At 39.7% G+C, this 22,697-nt stretch overlaps 1 protein-coding gene across 1 annotated transcript in view; it reads right to left on the bottom strand.

Moving 5' to 3' along the window:
- Positions 1-22,697, bottom strand: part of LOC124805536 (lutropin-choriogonadotropic hormone receptor-like) — a 650,587-nt gene that overhangs the window by 203,801 nt on the left and 424,089 nt on the right. The gene's annotated exons all lie outside the window — the stretch shown is intronic.

Here is a 22,697-nt window from a genome sequence, read left to right as displayed (position 1 = left end):
GTCATTCCCCAAGAAACCTTCCAGCACCTGATTGAAGGTATGCCTGCGAGAGTGGAAGCTGTCATCAAGTCTAAGGATGGGGCAACACCATATTGAATTGCAGCATTACCGATGGAGGGCACCACGAACTTTTAAGTCATTTTCAGCCGGGTGTCCGGATCCTTTTGATCATATAGTGTATGTTTGCGTGTCCGACTTTTGTAAATACCGTCTGTAGAGATGTCTGTTCCACTTCAACTGAATTACCTACAGTAATATTATCGTCGTATCTACCTCCTTGATGATGTACCCGTGGTCTAGGGGTAGCGTCTTTGATTCATAATCAAAACGTCTTCGGTCCCGGGTTCGATCCCCGCCACTGCCAAAATTTTGACAAATAATGAGCATTGGCGGCCGAAGACTTCCGGCATAAGAAGTCAACCTCATTCTGTCAACGGCCTTGTCAAAGAGGGTGGAGGAGCGGATAGAGGTTCAGGGCACTCTCTTGTCCTAGGGGTGGGAAATTGCCCATAAAGGTGGAAGAATCAGCAATGATCAACGACATGAGGATGCAGAAGGCAATGGAAACCACTGCATTAAAGACACGTAACGTGTATCCACAGGACATGTGGCCCGTAATTGAAGAAGTGTCATGATGATCTCTCCATTGGCAAAAGATTCCGGAATGGTCCCCCATTCGGATCTCCGGGAGGGGACTGCCAAGGGGGAGGTTACCATGAGAAAAAGATTGAATAATCTACGAAAGGATAACGTTCTACGAGTCGGGGCGTGGAATTTCAGAAGCTTGAACGTGGTAGGGAAACTAGAAAATCTGAAAAGGGAAATGCAAAGGCTCAATTTAGATATAGTAGGGTTCAGTGAAGTGAAGTGGAAGGAAGACAAGGATTTCTGGTCAGATGAGTATCGGGTAATATCAACAGCAGCAGAAAATGGTATAACAGGTGTAGGATTCGTTATGAATAGGAAGGTAGGGCAGAGGGTGTGTTACTGTGAACAGTTCAGTGACCGGGTTGTTTTAATCAGAATCGACAGCAGACCAACACCGACAACGATAGTTCAGGTACACATGCCGACGTCGCAAGCTGAAGATGAACAGATAGAGAAAGTGTACGAGGATATTGAAAGGGTAATGCAGTATGTAAAGCGGGACGAAAATCTAATAGTCATGGGCGACTGGAATGCAGTTGTAGGGGAAGGAGTAGAAGAAAAGGTTACAGGAGAATATGGGCTTTGGACAAGGAATGAAAGAGGAGAAAGACTAATTGAGTTCTGTAACAAGTTTCAGCTAGTAATAGCGAATACCCTGTTTAAGAATCACATGACAAGGAGGTATACTTGGAAATGGCCGGGAGATACGGGAAGATTTCAATTAGATTACATCATGGTCAGACAGAGATTCCGAAATCAGATACTGGATTGTAAGGCGTACCCAGGAGCAGATATAGACTCAGATCACAATATAGTGGTGATGAAGAGTAAGCTGAAGTTCAAGACATTAGTCAGGAAGAATGAATACGAAAAGAAGTGGGATACGGAAGTACTAAGGAATGACGAGATACGTTTGAAGTTCTCTAGCGCTATAGATACAGCAATAAGGAATAGCGCAGTAGGCAGTACAGTTGAAGAGGAATGGACATCTCTAAAAAGGGCCGTCACAGAAGTTGGGAAGGAAAACATGGGTACAAAGAAGGTAGCTGCGAAGAAACCATGGGTAACACAAGAAATACTTCAGTTGATAGATGAAAGGAGGAAGTACAAACATGCTCCGGGAAAATCATGAATACAGAAATACAAGTCGCTGAGGAATGAAATAAATAGGAGGTGCAGGAAAGACAAGACGAAATGGCTGCAGGAAAAATGTGAAGACATCGAAGAAGATATGATTGTCGGAAGGACAGACTCAGCATACAGGAAAGTCAAAACAACCCTTGGTGACATTAAAAGCGACGGTGGTAACATTAAGAGTGCAACGGGAATTCCACTGTTAAATGCAGAGGAGAGAGCAGATAGGTAGAAAGAATACATTGAAAGCCTCTATGAGGGTGAAGATTTGTCTAATGTGATAGAAGAAGAAACAGGAGTCGATTTAGAAGAGATAGGGGATCCAGTATTAGAATCGGAATTTAGAAGAGCTTTGGAGGACTTACGGTCAAATAAGGCAGAAGGGATAGATAACATTCCATCAGAATTCTAAAATCATTGGGGGAAGTGGCAACAAAACGACTATTCACGTTGGTGTGTAGAATATATGAGTCTGGCGATATACCATCTGACTTTCGGAAAAGCATCATCCACACAATTCCGAAGACGGCAAGAGCTGACAAGTGTGAGAATTATCGCACAATCAGCTTAACAGCTCATGCATCGAAGCTGCTTACAAGAATAATATACAGAAGAGTGGAAAACAAAATTGAGAATGCGCTAGGTGAAGATCAGTTTGGCTTTAGGAAAAGTAAAGGGACGAGAGAGGCAATTCTGACGTTACGGCTAATAATGGAAGCAAGGCTAAAGAAAAATCAAGACACTTTCATAGGATTTGTCGACCTGGAAAAAGCGCTCGACAATATAAAATGGTGCAAGCTGTTCGAGATTCTGAAAAAAAGTAGGGGTAAGCTATAGCAGTAGTTGCAAGGGCAACAGTCTGGATGATTGACTGATCTGGCCTTGTAACAATAACCAAAACGGCCTTGCTGTGCTGGTACTGCGAACGGCTGAAAGCAAGGGGAAACTACGGCCGTAATTTTTCCCGAGGGCATGCAGCTTTACTGTATGATTAAATGATGATGGCGTCCTCTTGGGTAAAATATTCCGGAGGTAAAATAGTCCCCCATTCGGATCTCCGGGCGGGGACTACTCAAGAGGATGTCGTTATCAGGAGAAAGAAAACTGGCGTTCTACAGATCGGAGCGTGGAATGTCAGATCCCTTAATCGGGCAGGTAGGTTAGAAAATTTAAAAAGGGAAATGGATAGGTTAAGTTAGATATTGTGGGAATTAGTGAAGTTCGGTGGCAGGAGGAACAAGACTTCTGGTCAGGTGACTACAGGGTTATAAACACAAAGTCAAATAGGGGTTATGCAGGAGTAGGTTTAATAATGAATAGGAAAATAGGAATGCGGGTAAGCTACTACAAACAGCATAGTGAACGCATTATTGTGGCCAAGACAGATACGAAGCCCACACCTACTACAGTAGTACAAGTTTATATGCCAACTAGCTCTGCAGATGACGAAGAAATTGAAGAAATGTATGATGAAATAAAAGAAGTTATTCAGATAGTGAAGGGAGACGAAAATTTAATAGTCATGGGTGACTGGAATTCGAGTGTAGGAAAAGGGAGAGAAGGAAACGTAGTAGGTGAATATGGATTGGGGCTAAGAAATGAAAGAGGAAGCCGCCTGATAGAATTTTGCACAGAGCACAACTTAATCATAGCTAACACTTGGTTTAAGAATCATGATAGAAGGTTGTATACATGGAAGAACCCTGGAGATACTAAAAGGTATCAGATAGATTATATAATGGTAAGACAAAGATTTAGGAACCAGGTTTTAAATTGTAAGACATTTCCAGGGGCAGATGTGGACTCTGACCACAATCTATTGGTTATGACCTGTAGATTAAAACTGAAGAAACTGCAAAAAGGTGGGTATTTAAGGAGATGGGACCTGGATAAACTGAAAGAACCAGAGGTTGTACAGAGTTTCAGGGAGAGCATAAGGGAACAATTGACAGGAATGGGGGAAAGAAATACAGTAGAAGAAGAATGGGTAGCTTTGAGAGATGAAGTAGTGAAGGCAGCAGAGGATCAAGTAGGTAAAACGATGAGGGCTAGTAGAAATCCTTGGGTAACAGAAGAAATACTGAATTTAATTGATGAAAGGAGTAAATAAAAAATGCAGTAAATGAAGCAGGCAAAAACGAATACAAACGTCTCAAAAATGAGATCGACAGGAAGTGCAAAATGGCTAAGCAGGGATGGCTAGAGGACAAATGTAAGGATGTAGAGGCTTATCTCACTAGGGGTAAGATAGATACTGCCTTCAGGAAAATTAAAGAGACCTTTGGAGATAAGAGAACCACATGTATGAACATCAAGAGCTCAGATGGAAACCCAGTTCTAAGCAAAGAAGGGAAAGCAGAAAGGTGGATGGAGTATATAGAGGGTCTATACAAGGGCGATGCACTTGAGGACAATATTATGGATATGGAAGAGGATGTAGATGAAGATGAAATGGGAGATACGATACTGCGTGAAGAGTTTGACAGAGCACTGAAGGACCTGAGTCGAAACAAGGCCCCCGGAGTAGACAACATTCCATTGGAACTACTGACGGCCTTTGGAGAGCCAGTCCTGACAAAACTCTACCATCTGGTGAGCAAGATGTATGAAACAGGCGAAATACCCTCAGACTTCAAGAAGAATATAATAATTCCAATCCCAAAGAAAGCAGGTGTTGACAGATGTGAAAATTACCGAACAATAAGCCACAGCTGCAAAGTACTAACACGAATTCTTTACAGACGAATGGAAAAAATAGTAGAAGCCGACCTCGGGGAAGATCAGCTTGGATTCCGTAGAAACACTGGACCCCCTGAGGCAATACTAACCTTACGACTTATCTTAGAAGAAAGATTAAGGAAAGGCAAACCTACGTTTCTAGCATTTGTAGACTTAGAGAAAGCTTTTGACAATGTTGACTGGAATACTCTCTTTCAAATTCTAAAGGTGGCAGGGGTAAAATACAGGGAGCGAAAGGCTATTTACAACTTGTACAGAAACCAGATGGCAGTTATAAGAGTTGAGGGACATGAAAGGGAAGCAGTGGTTGGGAAGGGAGTAAGACAGGGTTGTAGCCTCTCCCAGATGTTATTCAATCTCTATATTGAGCAAGCAGTAAAGGAAACAAAAGAAAAATCTGGAGTAGGTATTAAAATCCATGGAGAAGAAATAAAAACTTTGAGGTTCGCCGATGACATTGTAATTCTGTCAGAGACAGCAAAGGACTTGGAAGAGCAGTTGAACGGAATGGATGGTGTCTTGAAGGGAGGATATAAGATGAACATCAACAAAAGCAAAACGAGGATAATGGAATGTAGTCGAGGTAAGTCGGGTGATGCTGAGGGTATTAGATTAGGAAATGAGACACTTAAAGTAGTAAAGGAGTTTTGCTATTTGGGGAGCAAAATAACTGATGATGGACGAAGTAGAGAGGATATAAAATGTAGACTGGCAATGGCAAGGAAAGCGTTTTTGAAGAAGAGAAATTTGTTAACATCGAGTATAGATTTAAGTGTCAGGAAGTTATTTCTGAAAGTATTTGTATGGAGTGTAGCCATGTATGGAAGTGAAACATGGACGGTAAATTGTTTGGACAAGAAGAGAATAGAAGCTTTCGAAATGTGGTTGTACAGAAGAATGCTGAAGATTAGATGGGTAGATCACATAACTAATGAGGAAGTATTGAATAGGATTGGGGAGAAGAGAAGTTTGTGGCACAACTTGACCAGAAGAAGGGATCGGTTGGTAGGACATGTTTTGAGGCATCAAGGGATCACCAATTTAGTATTGGAGGGCAGCGTGGAGGGTAAAAATCATAGGGGGAGACCAAGAGATGAATACACTAAGCAGATTCAGAAGGTTGTAGGTTGCAGTAGGTACTGGGAGATGAAGAAGCTTGCACAGGATAGAGTAGCATGGAGAGCTGCATCAAACCAGTCTCAGGACTGAAGACCACAACAACAACAACAAGCCATAGGGAGAGACGGGTCATATACAATATGTACAACAACCAAGAGGGAGTAATAAGAGTGGACGATCAAGAACGAAGTGTTCGAATTAAGAATGGTGTAAGATAAGTCTGTAGCCTTTCGCCCCTACTCTTCAATCTGCACATCGAGGAAGCAATGATGGAAATAAAAGAAAGGTTCAGGAGTGGAATTAAAATACAAGGTGAAAGGATATCAATGATACGATTCGCTGATGACATTGCTATCCTGAGTGAAGGTGAAGAAGAATTAAACGATCTGCTGAACGGAATGAACAGTCTAATGAGTACACAGTATGGTTTGAGAGTAAATCGGAGAAAGACGAAGGTAATGAGAAGTAGTAGAAATGAGAACAGCGAGAAACTTAACATCAGGATTGATGGTCACGAAGTCAATGAAGTTAAGGAATTCTGCTATCTAGGCAGTAAAATAACCAATGACGGACGGAGCAAGCAGGACATCAAAAGCAGACTCGCTATGGCAAAAAAGGCATTTCTGGCCAAGAGAAGTATACTAATATGAAATACCGGCCTTAATTTGAGGAAGAAATTTCTGAGGATGTACGTCTAGAGTACAGCATTGTATGGTAGTGAAACATGGACTGTGGGAAAACCGGAACAGAAGAGAATCGAAGCATTTGAGATGTGGTGCTATAGACGAATGTTGAAAATTAGGTGGACTGATAAGGTAAGGAATGAGGAGGTTCTACGCAGAATCGGAGAGGAAAGGAATATGTGGAAAACACTGATAAGGAGAAGGGACAGGATGATAGGACATCTGCTAAGACATGAGGGAATGACTTCCATGGTACTAGAGGGAGCTGTAGGGGGCAAAAACTGTAGAGGAAGACAGAGATTGGAATACGTCAAGCAAATAATTGAGGACGTAGGTTGCAAGTGCTACTCTGAGATGAAGAGGTTAGCACAGGAAAGGAATTCTTGGTGGGCCGCATCAAACCAGTCAGTAGACTGATGACCAAAAAAAAAAAAAACTACCTCCTTAGAAAAATTCAGGTGCGCCTCGTTATTACTTCAGTACCCTCTTCTTTCCACATTGATTCTCCCGAACTGTCCTTTTAAACTTCAGTCTGCTGTTCATTAGTATTAAATTGTGGCCAGAGTCTGTATCAGTTGCTGGGTACAGCTCTGAATCCAATACCTGATTTAGAAATCTTTGTCTGACCATGATGTAATAGACCTGGACTCTTCCCTTGTCACCGTGCATGTTCGAACAATATCTTCTCCATTTGTGATTTTTCAGCTGTGTGTTAGCTACTACTCGCTGAAATGTGTTTCAGAACGCGGACTTTCTTCTTTCACTCGTAGTACGAAGTCCATATTCTCCTATAAATTCTTCTTCTATTCGCTCCCCTACAATCGCGTATCTGATCCCCCTCATTAGAGGCTTATAATCTCCAATCGTGTACTGGATTGCCCATTCCATATACTCATGTACCTTCCCTGTCTCTGCACCTTTCGTTTGCGACGTCGGCATCTTAGTGAATTATTGTTGTTGGCATTAGTTTGATGTCGTGTCTGATTACAGCAACCTTACTTGGGTAAGAGACGAAATACTTCAATTGATCGACAAAAGATGGAAGTACCAAAAGTTCAGGGAAAGACAGGAATACAGCAACATAAATCCGTTAGGAATTAAATAAAAAGCAAATAAAAGGCAGCAAAGGTGAAATGGCTGTATGAAGGATGTGAATAAATCGAAAAAAAATTATCGTCGTGTGAACAGCATATACAAAAGTGAAAACAACTTTAGATTAAATTAAAAGCAAGGGCTGTAACATTAAGCGTGCAATGGGAATACCACTGTTTGCAGAGGAGAGAGCGGATAGGCGGAAAGGGTGCCGTAAAAGTCTCTGGAGGAGGAAGACTTATCTGATGACGTTGTAATCGACGGGGATGACATAGAGGACCTAGTATTAGATTAAGAATTTAAAAGAGCTCTGGAAGATTTAAGTACAATAAGGCACAAGAGATAGCTAACATTCCTTCGGAAATTCCAAAATTATTGGGTGATGTGGCAGCCAAATGACTACTCAAGTTGGTGTGTAGAATCTATGAGACTGGCGACGTACCATCAGACTTTAGGAGAAATGTTATCCACACAATTCCGAAGATAGAAAGAGTAGATCTGGCGACGTACCATCAGACCTTAGGAAAAATATTATCCACACAATTCCGAAGATAGAGTAGATTACTGCGAAAACTATCGCACAATCTGGTTAACAGCTCATGCTTCAAAGCTGTTGAGAAGAATGGTATATAGCCTGCCGCTGTGGCCGAGCGGTTCTAGGTTCTTCAGTGCGGAACCGCGCTGCTGCTACGGTCGCAGGTTCGAATCCTGCCTTGGGCATGAATGTGTGTGATGTCCTTACGTTAGTTATGTTTAAGTAGTTCTAAGTCGAGGGGACTGATGACCTCAGATGTTAAGTCCCATAGTGCTCAGAGCCATTTGAACCATTTTTCGAAGAGTGGTATACAGAAAAACGAGAAAGAAAACAGACTATTTGTTAGATGACGATCAGTTTGGCTTTAGGAAAGATGAAAACACCGGAGGGGCAGTTTTGACGTTGCGGTTGATAATGGAAGCAAGGCTGAAGAAAACTCAAGACACTTTCATAAGATTTGACCACCTAGAAATATTGTTCGACAGTGTAAAATGGTGCAAGTTGTTTAAAATTCTGAGAAAAATATGCGTGGGCTGTAGGGATATGAGGGTAATATACAATACGTACAAGAACGAAGGCGTAGCAATAACACTAGAAGACCAAGAACAAAGAGCTCGGATGAAAAATATTGGCAGTCAGGAGTGTACACCTTCACCTCTACTGTTCCGTCTATACATCTAAGAAGCTATGACGAAAATAAAAGAAAGTTTCAAGAGTGGAATTAAAATTCAAAGTGAAAAGATACAAATTATAAAACTCGCTGAGGACAATGCTGTCCTAAATGAAAGTGAAGAAGAATTACAGGATGTGGTGAATGGAATGAACAGTCTAATGAACACAGAATGTGCATTGAGAATAAATCGAAAAAAGATGAAATTAATGAGAAGTAAAAAAATGAGAACAACGAGAAACTTACAATGAAAATTACGGATCAGGAAGAACACGAAGTTAAGGAATTCTGCTACACTGTAAGCATAATTACACATGACGGACGAGGCAAGGAGGACATAATAAACATACTAGCACAGACAAAGATGGCATTTGTGGCCATGAGAAGTCTACTAGTATCAAAGATTGGCCTTAATTTCAGCGAGAGTTTCCTAAGAATGTACGTTTGAAGCACAGTACTGTATGTTAGTGTATCATGGACAGTGGGAAAACCGGAACAGAAGAGAAGCGAAGCTTTGGAATGTGGTGCTACAGAATAATGTTGAAAATCAGGTGGACGGATAAAATAAGGAATAAGTAGGTTCTGCTCAGAATCGGCGAAAGAATTAAGTCCAGACTTCTGACAGTCCACATCCCGAGGCCTACAGCGTTATCCTTTAGTTAGTTATTTAATTTTTTGCTAGTTCTCACCTCTCACTTGTTAGTCCCCTCCCCGCAATCCGAGTCGTTGACTAATCCGGAATCTTTGGCCAATGGAGAGATCAGTTTGTCAATTGTTCAGTTACAGGGCACATGTACTGTGGTTATACATTATGTCTCTTAAATGCAGTAGTTTCCATTGTCTTCTGCATTGTCATGTCCCTAATCACTGTTGATTCGTCCGTCTTTTAGAGGCAGTTTCCCACCCCAAGAGCAAGAGAGCCTCAAATACTGTCCACTCCTCCACCCTCTTCGACAAGGTCATTGGTTGAGGGACGATGAACCCTTATACTGAAAGTCTTCGTCCTTTTATACAAAACTTTTGCATTGGCTCAGATCGAACCTGAGATGTCAGGATGTCATAGGTTACTTCTAAAAGACGCTACCAGTTCAGTTACAGATTACTGAAACGTATTCACCTGTTTTGACGATCTCCTGAAAAATGATCAGGGCAGAGAGTAGTATATGTTTTTCATGTTTGACTTGTTCTACACCCACGAGAATCATCCCGTTTTTAGGTCTATGGAACGAAAACAAACTAGTCTAACCACTCGACCAAACTGTTCAGTAAACAGAGAAATATCCTCATTGGCTGTCAATTTTAATCGCTTCGACTACGCTAATGATCCGCCTCTCAGTGATGTGGTACTGTCAGGAAGGGAGGCTAATAGGGCACAGGTACGTGGAAACTACCGCAATTGCAGTCGTTGGGAGCTTACAGTAGTTTAATCTGAGATATTACAACGGTCAGAGAACGTTGAGTAACAGCGAAAATATCCACAGCGCCATCGCTGCCAGCGATCACTGCGCGTATATTCGTTGTTCCGCTCCGCCGCCCAGCCCGGCGTTAAGTGTGGAACCAGTACGTGGAGATGATATCGCAACAGCATTCCACAACTTTCCGGTCTTTGCTGGACACGCTCCTGATGGCGCGATAAGCATCTGAAGCGGGCGCTAAGTGTAGTGGGACAGCATATGTCTCTACCATAGGCTGTCACTTTACTCGACAAAGGTCGGAAAGTGCGAGCAAGTGCACAACTAGAAAAACTGGCAAACAGGACCAGATGACCTACTTGTGGCAAAGCAAGACGAGTGCCAAGTGTTGGTTACCTGTAGAGCCTGCTTTTGTCTGTAACTGAAACTCTGCAGGGAAACCTCTGAGTCATGTAACACTGGAGGGGTAATGGAAAGGCTGACAACTAGTGTGAATACATGGATACCCAATCAGAAAACTATAGCTGCCGACATCATTTGAAAAGTTTTGTTTATACTCGTTTTTTGAGACAGGAAAAGAATATGAGGAAAATGACATACCTGCTATGAAATCTTCATGGGTTATCAGCCGTGTGGCGTCGTCTTCTAATCGCAACGTCTCAATAGATTACGTATCCATACGACTCCACACGGCTGATAACCTGTGAAGATTTCATAGCTGAAATACGCCGAGAGAGCCTGCAATCGCAAATGACATACCTGTTATCGTTATTTCCAATTTCTCTCTCTTCAGTTTCTTGTTTGCCGCCCTGTGCGACTAGTCTGGATTAGCGATTCTCGAAATATTAGCATTAGTCTCCAGGTTCCTTACAGCAAATTGTTCTATTCCATGTCCACTAGCTCAAGGAATTGCCTACAGATGACAAGCGATGCGGTTCGACTATACTTAATACTGTCAAGATGCAGGGGCTGCTCCAGTATTTACACTGTATTGGTGAAGTAGAAGAACCTCTTGGAATATGTATTTACTTTCATCATTTGATGTATAATACGTCAAAGAACAGGCATTACTTACTTGATGTGCGTATTTCGTCATCTGCAATACACATGATGGATGAATGTTTTTCCTATTTGTAATTTTTCCTCAACCGTTTTAGTGATGTATAGAAAGGTCGATGAAATCTTCTCGGGCTTCCATTCGGGTAACTGCGTCGACAATCCGCGACGTTTCGATGAGTGTCATTCTCATCCTCTTCTGGCGAAGATGGAAACGTCGCGGATTTTCGACGCAGCTACCCGTATGGAAGCCCTAGAAGATTTCATCAGCAGTATACACCGGGAAAGCCTATATTCACATACTGAAAGGCTGTCTACAACGCGTACAGATGCAAAAATGCTGTAATAGTAGTCGACAGAAATGAAAGGGAAGCAATAGTAGAGAAGGGAGTGAAAGAAGTTTGCAGGATCTCCCGTATGTTATTCAATCTACAGTGTCCCTCATAAGGGTCATCAGGTACACTTCCTCAGATGTTTCGCCAGACAATGCCAATTTCCTTTCTGCAATGTGTAGCTGGAGTCAACCAAAAGATTTACTCCTTATCGCGCCTTCTGTGTTTGAACAAAAGAATTCAGTTTTCTCAAATGAAATTTGTAAACGTACTTTTTCTGCACATTCTATGAGTGTTTCCACCTGTTTGACTGCAGCCTGCTCACCCGCTGTTAGTATCACAAGGTCGTCCGCAAATGCAAGATATGGTATGCAGAGACTATTTTTGGCAACACCCAGTCGGATTGCCTTCAAAACCTCACATTTCTTGAGTTCTTTCTCCCATTCTTCCATAACTTTGTCTAGAATTACGTTGAATAGAATAGGAGAGAGCCCATCACATTTTCTCACACCTGTTTGAATGACGAAGGGTTCTGAGATCTCCCCCATAAATTTTACTTTAGATTTCGTGCCAATTAGTGTTTTTTTATGATTTCTCATGTTCTGGGATATAATGCCTCTCTTAATTTGTAACAGTTACAGCCTGTCTATTGAATCGTATGCTTTTTTTGAAATCTACAAATGAGCGTACTACAGGTTTTTGACTGAGCATGGTTTCGAGGTTGAGCATTTGCTCCGGACATGATCTGTTCCGTCTGGATCCTGCCTGATATTGTACTACTTTGGGTATAATTTCTGCTGTGTTCTATTCAAGAAACAAGCTGACAGAATGTTGGAGGTGACAGGTAATACAAAGTTCCCCCTATAGTTGTTTTCATCTGATTTATTTCCTTTTTACGTGGTGGATAGGTCAGAGCAATCTTTCAGTCATCCGGGATTTTTTTAGTTTGCCAGATGTTTCGCAATATTTGAGTAATTTCTTTTAGTTAATTTAGGCCTAAATTTTTCAAAAGTTCAGCTACAATTTCTTCCTCCCCTGGTGCTTTATTGCTTTTAAGTTTCTTGATGTGCGCATAAATTTCTTCTTGTGTTGGTAGTGACGAGCCCTGTGGTGAGACTTCTGACTGCACTTTCGGGAACCTCTCTTTGGGTCCTGGACAATTTAAAAGCTGTGAAAAATATGTGGCTAGTACTTGGCAATTTTCTTTATTTGTCAGGCCTAATTTACAATCTTGTTTTCGGTAGCAAAGATTTTGTGGTGAGTACCCTTTGATCTGGTTTGCAAAGCTGTTGTAGAAGTCTTCCAAGTTTACTTCGATTGACTGCTGTTGCTCACTCACATTTTCGTTTAATTTGTCTTAAAATCTTAAAAATCTCTTTGCGCATTTCGAAAAATTTCTTCTGTGTTTCTTCTGATTTGTTGCAGCTGTACATTTGAAATGCCTTTGTTCTTTTTTCTAGTGCGTTCTCGCAATCTTGATTGTACCAAGGGTATTTTGGATTTCTGTGCAGAGGGATCAGATCATTTGCTGTTTTGATGATTTTGCTTTGAAATTCCTCCCGATCTTCTCCGCGTTGTTCTTCCCATTTTTCAGTGATTTTGGAGTCTTTGATTTTGCGTAGATCAAATTTTTCTTTTGAATTTCATATGGGGTATGAATTTAATTTTTGTTCTGGTTAAATAATGATCCGGATCGATATTTGCACCTCTGCATACATGCACATTGTGAATTTCTTCTTGGTAGCCACATGACATTGCAACATGATCAATTTGGAATTCTCCCAAATCATGGATGGGTGATTGCCACGTTTATTGTTTTTTGGGATGTTTACGAAGTGAGGATGACATTATTTTTAGGTTGTTTTGTTGGCATCTTTCAAGAAGTCGAGTGTCATTTCTACTGGTAAATCTGTGTTTTCGATAGTTTTCCACTGCCTTCTTGTATCTGTGTTCTCTGCCAGTTTGTGCAGTGAAGTCACAAAGCAGAGTTTTCACATTATGTTTTGGAATTTTGACTATATTCCCAGAATCTTTCAGTTTTTTCAGGCTATTTTTTATTATTACCACTTTTTGTGCATATACATTAATAAAGGTGTAGTTTTTTTGTGTGTTTGATTCTTAGGGTCAATAGTCAATTGTTGATGGGTTTCACATCTGTTACTGAGTCCAGCACCTTTCTATCTACAATGAAGGCCATTCCAAATAGTGCTGCTCCTTTGCCAATTTTTTTCTTTGGTCCACTTTTGAAAATTCTGTAATTATTGTAGTCTACCGTTTCTGAATATGTATAGCGTGTTTCTTGCAAAGTTGAGAATCTGAATTTTCTGCTTCATGAGTTATGTTGTGAGCCTGTGTAATTTTCCTGCTTGGATAAGTGTCTGATTATTATTATTATTATTATTATTATTATTATTATTATTCTTTCTCTTCTCAGACGTTATGTCTAGTTAAAAATGGAAAGTGACGCAGACCTTGATCACGCGTCACTTCCTTTTAACTGTTGGGTATATGTTATATTGCATTTAGGAACTTTCGGGTAATTGAACATGTATCAATAATTCCAGATTTCTGTAGTTGTATATATAAGTTTGGATGTAGCTGTATTGCATTGATGTACTGGTGGATATTGTGTGGTATGACTCCTGTAGTTGATAGTATAATTGGTATAATGTCAACTTTATCCTGATGCCACATGTCCTTGACTTCCTCAGCCAATTGGATGTATTTTTCAATTTTTTCTCCTGTTTTCTTTTGTATATTTGTTGTATTGGGTATGGATATTTCGATCAGTTGTGTTAATTTCTTCTTTTTATTGGTGAGTTTGATGTCAGGTTTGTTATGTGGCGTTGTTTTATCTGTTATAATGGTTCTGTTCCAGTATAATTTGTATTCGTCATTCTCCAGTACATTTTGTGGTGCATACTTGTATGTGGGAACGTGTTGTTTTATAAGTTTATGTTGTAAGGCAAGCTGTTGATGTATTATTTTTGCTACATTGTCATGTCTTCTGGGGTATTCTGTATTTGCTAGTATTGTACATCCGCTTGTGATGTGATCTACTGTTTCTATTTGTTGTTTGCAAAGTCTACATTTATCTGTTGTGGTATTGGGATCTTTAATAATATGCTTGCTGTAATATCTGGTGTTTATTGTTTGATCCTGTATTGCAATCATGAATCCTTCTGTCTCACTGTATATGTTGCCTTTTCTTAGCCATGTGTTGGATGCGTCTTGATCGATGTGTGGCTGTGTTAGATGATACGGGTGCTTGCCATGTAGTGCCTTCCCCTTCCAATTTACTTTCTTCGCATCTGTTGATGTTATGTGATCTAAAGGGTTGTAGAAGTGGTTATGAAATTGCAGTGGTGTAGCCGATGTATTTATATGAGCGATTGCTTTGTGTATTTTGCTAGTTTCTGGTCGTTCTAGAAAGAATTTTCTTAAATTGTCTACCTGTCTATAATGTAGGTTTTTTATGTCGATGAATCCCCTTCCTCCTTCCTTTCTGCTTAATGTGAATCTTTCTGTTGCTGAATGTATGTGATGTATTCTATATTTGTGGCATTGTGAACGTGTAAGTGTATTTAGTGCTTCTAGGTCTGTGTTACTCCATTTCACTACTCCAAATGAGTAGGTCAATATTGGTATAGCATAAGTATTTATAGCTTTTGTCTTGTTTCTTGCTGTCAATTCTGTTTTCAGTATTTTTGTTAGTCTTTGTCTATATTTTTCTTTTAGTTCTTCTTTAATATTTGTATTATCTATTCCTATTTTTTGTCTGTATCCTAGATATTTATAGGCATCTGTTTTTTCCATCGCTTCTATGGAGTCACTGTGGTTATTCAATATGTAATCTTCTTGTTTAGTGTGTTTTCCCTTGACTATGCTATTTTTCTTACATTTGTCTGTTCCAAAAGCCATATTTATATCATTGCTGAATACTTCTGTTATCTTTAGTAATTGGTTGAGTTGTTGATTGGTTGCTGCCAGTAGTTTTAGATCATCCATGTATAGCAAATGTGTGATTTTGTGTGGGTATGTTCCAGTAATATTATATCCATAATTTGTATTATTTAGCGTGTTGGATAGTGGGATCAGAGCAAGACAGAACCAGAAAGGACTTAATGAGTCTCCTTGGTATATTCCACACTTAATCTGTATTGGCTGTGATGTGTTTTCATTACTATGTTTAGAAGCTGTATCAATTTAGGATCTACTTTGTATATTTCCAATATCTGTAGTAACCATGAGTGGGGTACACTATCAAAAGCTTTTTGGTAATCAATGTATGCGTAGTGTAGTGACCTTTGTTTGGTTTTAGCTTCATATGTCACCTCCGCATCTATTATCAGTTGCTCTTTACATCCTCGTGCTCCTTTGCAGCAGACTTTTTGTTCTTCATTTAAAATTTTGTTCTGTGTTGTATGTGTCATTAATTTCAGTGTAATGACTGAAGTTAATATTTTGTAGATTGTTGGTAGGCATGTTATGGGGCGATATTTAGCTGGGTTTGCTGTGTCTGCTTGATCTTTAGGTTTCAGATAAGTTATTCCATGTGTAAGTGTATCAGGGAATATGTATGGGTCTGCAATGTAACTGTTAAATAATTTAGTTAGATGTGAATGTGTTGAGGTGAACTTCTTTAGCCAGAAATTTGCTATTTTATCATTTCCAGGGGCTTTCCAATTGTGCGTAGAATTAATTGCTCGGATGACTTCATGTTGCAAAATTACCACTTCAGGCATTTGTGGTATCATCTTGTATGAGTCTGTTTCTGCTTGTATCCACCGTGCATGCCTGTTATGTTGTACCTGGTTTGACCATATGTTGCTCCAGAAGTGTTCCATGTCTGTTATGTTTATTGGATTGTCTATTTTTATGTGTGAGTTATCTATTGTTTGGTAAAATTTCTTTGGGTTTGTGTTGAATGTTTGGTTTTGTTTCCTTCTATTTTCACTTTTTTGTATCTTCTAAGTCGTTTGGCCAATGTTTGTAATTTCTGCTTCTTTTCATCTAATTGCTCTATTGCTTCTTGTTATGAGATTTTACCTAACCTTTTTCGTTTTTTGTCTGATATTTCATTTCTTATAAATTGTGTTAGCTGTCCGATGTCTTTTCTCAGTTTTTCTATTCTGATCTGTAGCCTGTGTTGCCATGCTGGTTTTGTGGGTTTCTTCTGTGTGTTGGTTGGTTCTGATCTCTGTCTAGTGTGTATATTTAGTGCAGTGAGTGCCCCTACATAAACCAGTAGTTGTAACTCTTCCATAGTTGTGTATTCATTTATTTTGTTGTGTATGATTGTGTTGATAGTTTTATTGTTGTTTCGACTTGTGGGTTATTTGGTGGTCTATGCAAGAATGGTCTAATTATTATTATTATTATTATTATTATTATTATTATTATTATTATTTCTTCCCCATTTTATTTGATATTTGGGCTGTAGGTATCTTGAAACGCATAATGTAAAAGTCTTACAATTTTTTAATCTTTGTTCGATGTCTACGTTCATTAGTGGAAACAACAGCAATAAAGAGCCGAAAATCGGTTGTTTCAGAAACCGGTTATTTTAAGCGGTTCCAACAGTCACGTTGAACTGGAGATGAAAAAAAGTCAGTTTAATCTAAAACCCGATGTTTCAACGTTAATCGCCATCCGTACCTGACAGTAACATTTGATAGTCTGAAGTCAATAGTCAGATGAAAGTCATAGAGTGCGCGAGTAAATGGTTAAGATGTTTCGCTGATATAGTTCAGCTGGCTCTCGGATACTGCAAGTATGCAAAACTTAATACCATAAATTGTCAGAATTTTGAGCTCACTTAAAGTAAACAATAATACAGAAATGATTGCAAACAAAAGTGGTCTTTTTGTCTGACTGGCGTCCACGTTTCACGTCCGTACAGTACATACACTTCCAGAAAACACTTACGTTTAAATTTATGTTAAATGTTAACGAAGCTCTCATTTTTAGAATCGCTTTTCTTGCTGTTGAGAGTCTGCATTTTATGTAACTACTTTGGCCATTGAAATTTCTTTTTTTTTCTCATTCCTTCAGTATGACGTGATTCAATTCGGCTGTTGTTCTAAATATAGTGCTGCTGGTATTATGATCTCTTTTCATGACACTATTCATTGCTTTCAACTGGTCTTCCTAGAGCGTTGTTGTCTTTGGCACGATTACAATGTCATCAACAAAGCAAAAGTTTCTCTTTCTTCTTACTGAATTCACTGAAGCGCCAAAGAAACTGGTATAGACACGCATATTCAAATAAAGAGATACGTAAACAGGCAGAATACAGTGCTACGGTCGGCAACACCTATATAATACAGCAAGTGTCTGGTGCAGTTGTTAGATCGGTTACCGCTGCAACAATAGCAGGTTATCAAGATTTAAGTGAGTTTGAACGTGATGGTATAGTCGGCGCACAAGCGATGGGACACAGCATCTCCGAGATAGCGATGAAGTGGGTATTTTACCGTATGACCATTTCACGAGTGTACCGCGAATATCAGGAATCAGGTAAAAAAATAAATCTTCGACATCACTGCTGCCGGAAAAACGGGACCAACAAAGACTGAAGAGAATCGTTCAACGTCACGGAAGTGCAACGCTTCCGCAAATTTCTACAGGTTTCAAAGGTTAGATTAGATTAGATTAATACTAGTTCCATGGATCATGAATACGATATTTCGTAATGATGTGGAACGAGTCGAATTTTCCAATACATGACATAATTAGGTTAATTTAACAACATACTTAAGTTAATAAAACAATTTTTTGTGTTTTTTTTTTCTTTATTTTTTATTTTTATTTTTTTTTATTTTTTTTCTTAATTTATATTTAAAAATTCCTCTATGGAGTAGAAGGAGTTGTCATTCAGAAATTCTTTTAATTTCTTCTTAAATACTTGTTGGTTATCTGTCAGACTTTTGATACTATTTGGTAAGTGACCAAAGACTTTAGTGCCAGTATAATTCACCCCTTTCTGTGCCAAAGTTAGATTTAATCTTGAATAGTGAAGATCGTCCTTTCTCCTAGTATTGTAGTTATGCACACTGCTATTACTTTTGAATTGGGTTTGGTTGTTAATAACAAATTTCATAAGAGAGTATATATACTGAGAAGCTACTGTGAATATCCCTAGATCCTTAAATAAATGTCTGCAGGATGATCTTGGGTGGACTCCAGCTATTATTCTGATTACACGCTTTTGTGCAATAAATACTTAATTCCTCAGTGATGAATTACCCCAAAATATGATGCCATATGAAAGCAATGGAGATGATCTTGGGTGAGCTCCAGCTATTATTCTGATTACACGCTTTTGTGCAATAAATACTTTATTCCTCAGTGATGAATTACCACAAAATATGATGCCATATGAAAGCAATGAGTGAAAATAGGCGTAGTAAGCTAATTTACTAAGATGTTTATCACCAAAATTTGCAATTACCCTTATTGCATAAGTAGCTGAACTCAAACATTTCAGCAGATCATCAATGTGTTTCTTCCAATTTAATCTCTCATCAATGGACATACCTAAAAATTTGGAATATTCTACCTTAGCTATGCGCTTCTGATTAAGGTCTATATTTATTAATGGCGTCATACCATTCACTGTACGAAACTGTATGTACTGTGTCTTATCAAAATTCAGTGAGAGTCCGTTTACAAGGAACCACTTAGTAATTTTCTGAAAGACAGTATTGACAATTTCATCAGTTAATTCTTGTTTCTCAGGTGTGATTACTATACTTGTATCATCAGCGAAGAGAACTAACTTTGCCTCTTCATGAATATAGAATGGCAAGTCATTAATATATAATAAGAACAACAAAGGACCCAAGACTGACCCTTGTGGAACCCCATTCTTGATAGTTCCCCAGTTTGAGGAATGTGCTGAACTTTGCATGTTACGAGAACTACTTATTTCAACTTTCTGCACTCTTCCAGTTAGGTACGAATTAAACCATTTGTGCACTGTCCCACTCATGCCACAATACTTGAGCTTGTCTAGCAGAATTTCATGATTTACACAATCAAAAGCCTTTGAGAGATCACAAAAAATCCCAATGGGTGGTGTTCGATTATTCAGATCATTCAAAATTTGACTGGTGAAAGCATATATGGCATTTTCTGTTGAAAAACCTTTCTGGAAACCAAACTGACATTTTGTTAGTACTTCATTTTTACAGATATGTGAAGCTACTCTTGAATACATTACCTTCTCAAAAATTTTGGATAAAGCTGTTAGAAGGGAGATTGGACGGCAATTGTTGACATCAGATCTATCCCCCTTTTTATGCAAAGGTATAACAATAGCATATTTCAGTCTATCAGGGAAAATGCCCTGTTCCAGAGAGCTATTACACAGGTGGCTGAGAATCTTACTTATCTGTTGAGAACAAGCTTTTAGTATTTTGCTGGAAATGCCATCAATTCCATGTGAGTTTTTGCTTTTAAGCAAGTTTATTATTTTCCTAATTTCAGAGGGAGAAGTGGGTGAGATTTCGATTGTATCAAATTGCATAGGTATGGCCTCTTCCATTAACAGCCTAGCATCTTCTAATGAACACCTGGATCCTACTCTATCCACAACATTTAGAAAATGATTATTAAAAATATTTTCAACTTCTGACTTTTTGTTCGTAAAGTTTTCATTCAATTTGATGGTAATACTGTCTTCCTCTGCTCTTGGTTGACCTGTTTCTCTTTTAATAATATTCCAAATTGTTTTAATTTTATTATCAGAGTTGCTGATTTCAGACATGATACACATACTCCTGGATTTTTTAATAACTTTTCTTAATATAACACAGTAGTTTTTATAATTTTTGATAGTTTCTGGGTCACTACTCTTTCTTGCTGTCAGATACATTTCCCTTTTCCGGTTACAAGATATTTTTATACCCTTAGTAAGCCATGGTTTGTTACAAGGTTTCTTACGAGTATATTTAACTATTTTCTTGGGGAAGCAGTTTTCAAATGAATTTACAAAAATGTCATGAAATAAATTATATTTTAAATTGGCATCAGGTTCACGGTACACCTCATCCCAGTCTAACTGCTGTAGGCTTTCCCTGAAATTTGCAATTGTTAAATCGTTGACTGAACGTACTACTTTGGAGGACTGTTTAGTATTGCTGAATGGAGCTATGTCATATATTGTAACTAGCTGTGCACCATGATCAGAAAGACCATTCTCAACAGGCTGAGCATTTATCTGGTTAAACTTATCTTGGTCTATAAAGAAGTTATCTATCAGTGAGCTGCTATCCTTTACCACCCGAGTAAGAAAATCAATAACGGGTGTCAAATTGAAAGGTGGACCATAACAAGTGTCATGGGCTTTCGGCGCCGAAGGCTCACTCGCGTACCCTTGATAACTTTACGCCTCGCCTGGACCCGCTGACACCGACATTAGGCTGCTGATGAATTAAAACGTGTTATCTGATCGGACGAGTCTCGTTTCAAATGTTATCGATCGGATGCACGTGTACGGATAGGGAGACAACCTCATGAATCCATGCACCATGCGTGTCAGCAGGGGACTGTTCAAGCTGGGGGTGGCTCTGTAATGGTGTGGGGCGTGTACAGTTGCACTGATATGGGGCCCCTGATACGTCAACATACGAGTCGGACAGGTGACACGTACGTAAGCATCCTGTCTGATCACCTGCAGCCATTCAGGTCCATTGCATATTCCGACGGACTTTGGCAATTCCAGCAGGACAATGGGACATCTCACACGCCCATAATTGCTACAGTGGCTCTAGGAACGCTCTTATGTGTTTAAACACTTCAGCTGGCCACCAGAGTCCCCAGACATGAACATTAAAGCGCATATCTGGGATGCCTTGCAACATGCTGTTCGGAAGAAATCTCCACCCTCGTGTACTCTTGGGGATTCATGGTGTCAGTTCCCTCCAGCACTACTTCAGACATTAGTCGAGTCCATGCCACGTAGTGTTGAGGCACTTCTGCGTGCTCGTGGGGGCCCACACGATATTAGGCAGCCGTACCAGTTACTTTGGCTCTTCAGTGTATAACCCTTTTCCAAATTTCTCTTTGATTTCCTCCAATGCACGCTCTATGAAAGCCAAATCAATAAACAGCACTTCCTCAGTTACCTGGTTCTCTCGTCGCCTCTTGTAGAACAGCGCATAATAAACGAAAAACAGAAAATGTATCACTCCTTTCTCCGCTGTTACCCCTCTAACACGCTCACGGCTATTCGGATTGATGCCATTACGAGTTTGCGACAACTAGACAGAAGAGACGCTTCAGCGATTGTCACAGATTGTATCGTGTAAATAAATGGAGCCAGTACGAAGCTTTTGTGCACTAATGATTTGAATCCACCATCATTTCTTCTGACAACGATAAATTAAATACTGCAGTGGTACAGTATGAGCTCTCAAAGCAGCAGAATAACGTGGAAGTATACAGGGTGCGGCGCTTAAATCCATACAAATAAAACTTAAAAAAAAGAAAAAACAAATTTATTACAACAAAATAAAACTTAAAATGAAAATCCTTTTATATATAAGTAGTGGTATCTTTCAAGAGTAACATTACTCGACGTAATCCCCTTCAGCCTTAATGACTGCCTCCAGTCTTATCCTGAAGCGACTGCAAGCACTCTTTAAAACAGCGCTGTCCATATTCGCGAATGCTGGTTCGATAGTGGTGGGGTAGAGATTCGACATTAAGGTACCTCATCTTACTGGTAACTCTTTCGACTACGTTCCAAATATACGAATAGTAATCGAGGGGTTTCAAATCCGGGTTATTCGGGACCAGGACTCCTTTGACCAGGACATGTTAACATTCAGAATGAGATTTCCACTCTGCAGCGGAGTGCGCGCTGATATGAAACTTCCTGACAGATTAAAACTGTGTGCCAGACCGAGACTCGAACTCCGGACCAGAAGAACTTCTGTGAAGCTTGGAAGGTAGGAGACGAGGTACTGACAGAACTGAAGCTGTGAGGACGGGTCGTGAGTCGTGCTTGGGTAGCTCAGTTGGTGGAGCACTTGCCCGCGAGAGGCAAAGGTCCAGAGTTCGAGTCTCGGTCTGGCACACGGTTCTAAACTGTCAGTAAGTTTCATGTTGACGTTATCCGAGGGCTACTTTTGGACTAAACGGCTCGTGTGAGCTAGTTCACCGTCCTTTTGAAAGACATATTGTCTCCCCGAGGTCACAGTTACCATACATGGTTTCACGACATTTCTCAAAACTTGCAGATAAACTTATTTTGTGTCGGTTTGTCTCTTT

Source organism: Schistocerca piceifrons, chromosome 7 (assembly GCF_021461385.2).
Source record: "Schistocerca piceifrons isolate TAMUIC-IGC-003096 chromosome 7, iqSchPice1.1, whole genome shotgun sequence".
NCBI classification, from domain to species: domain Eukaryota; kingdom Metazoa; phylum Arthropoda; class Insecta; order Orthoptera; family Acrididae; genus Schistocerca; species Schistocerca piceifrons.
This window is presented reverse-complemented; position numbering and strand designations above follow the sequence as displayed.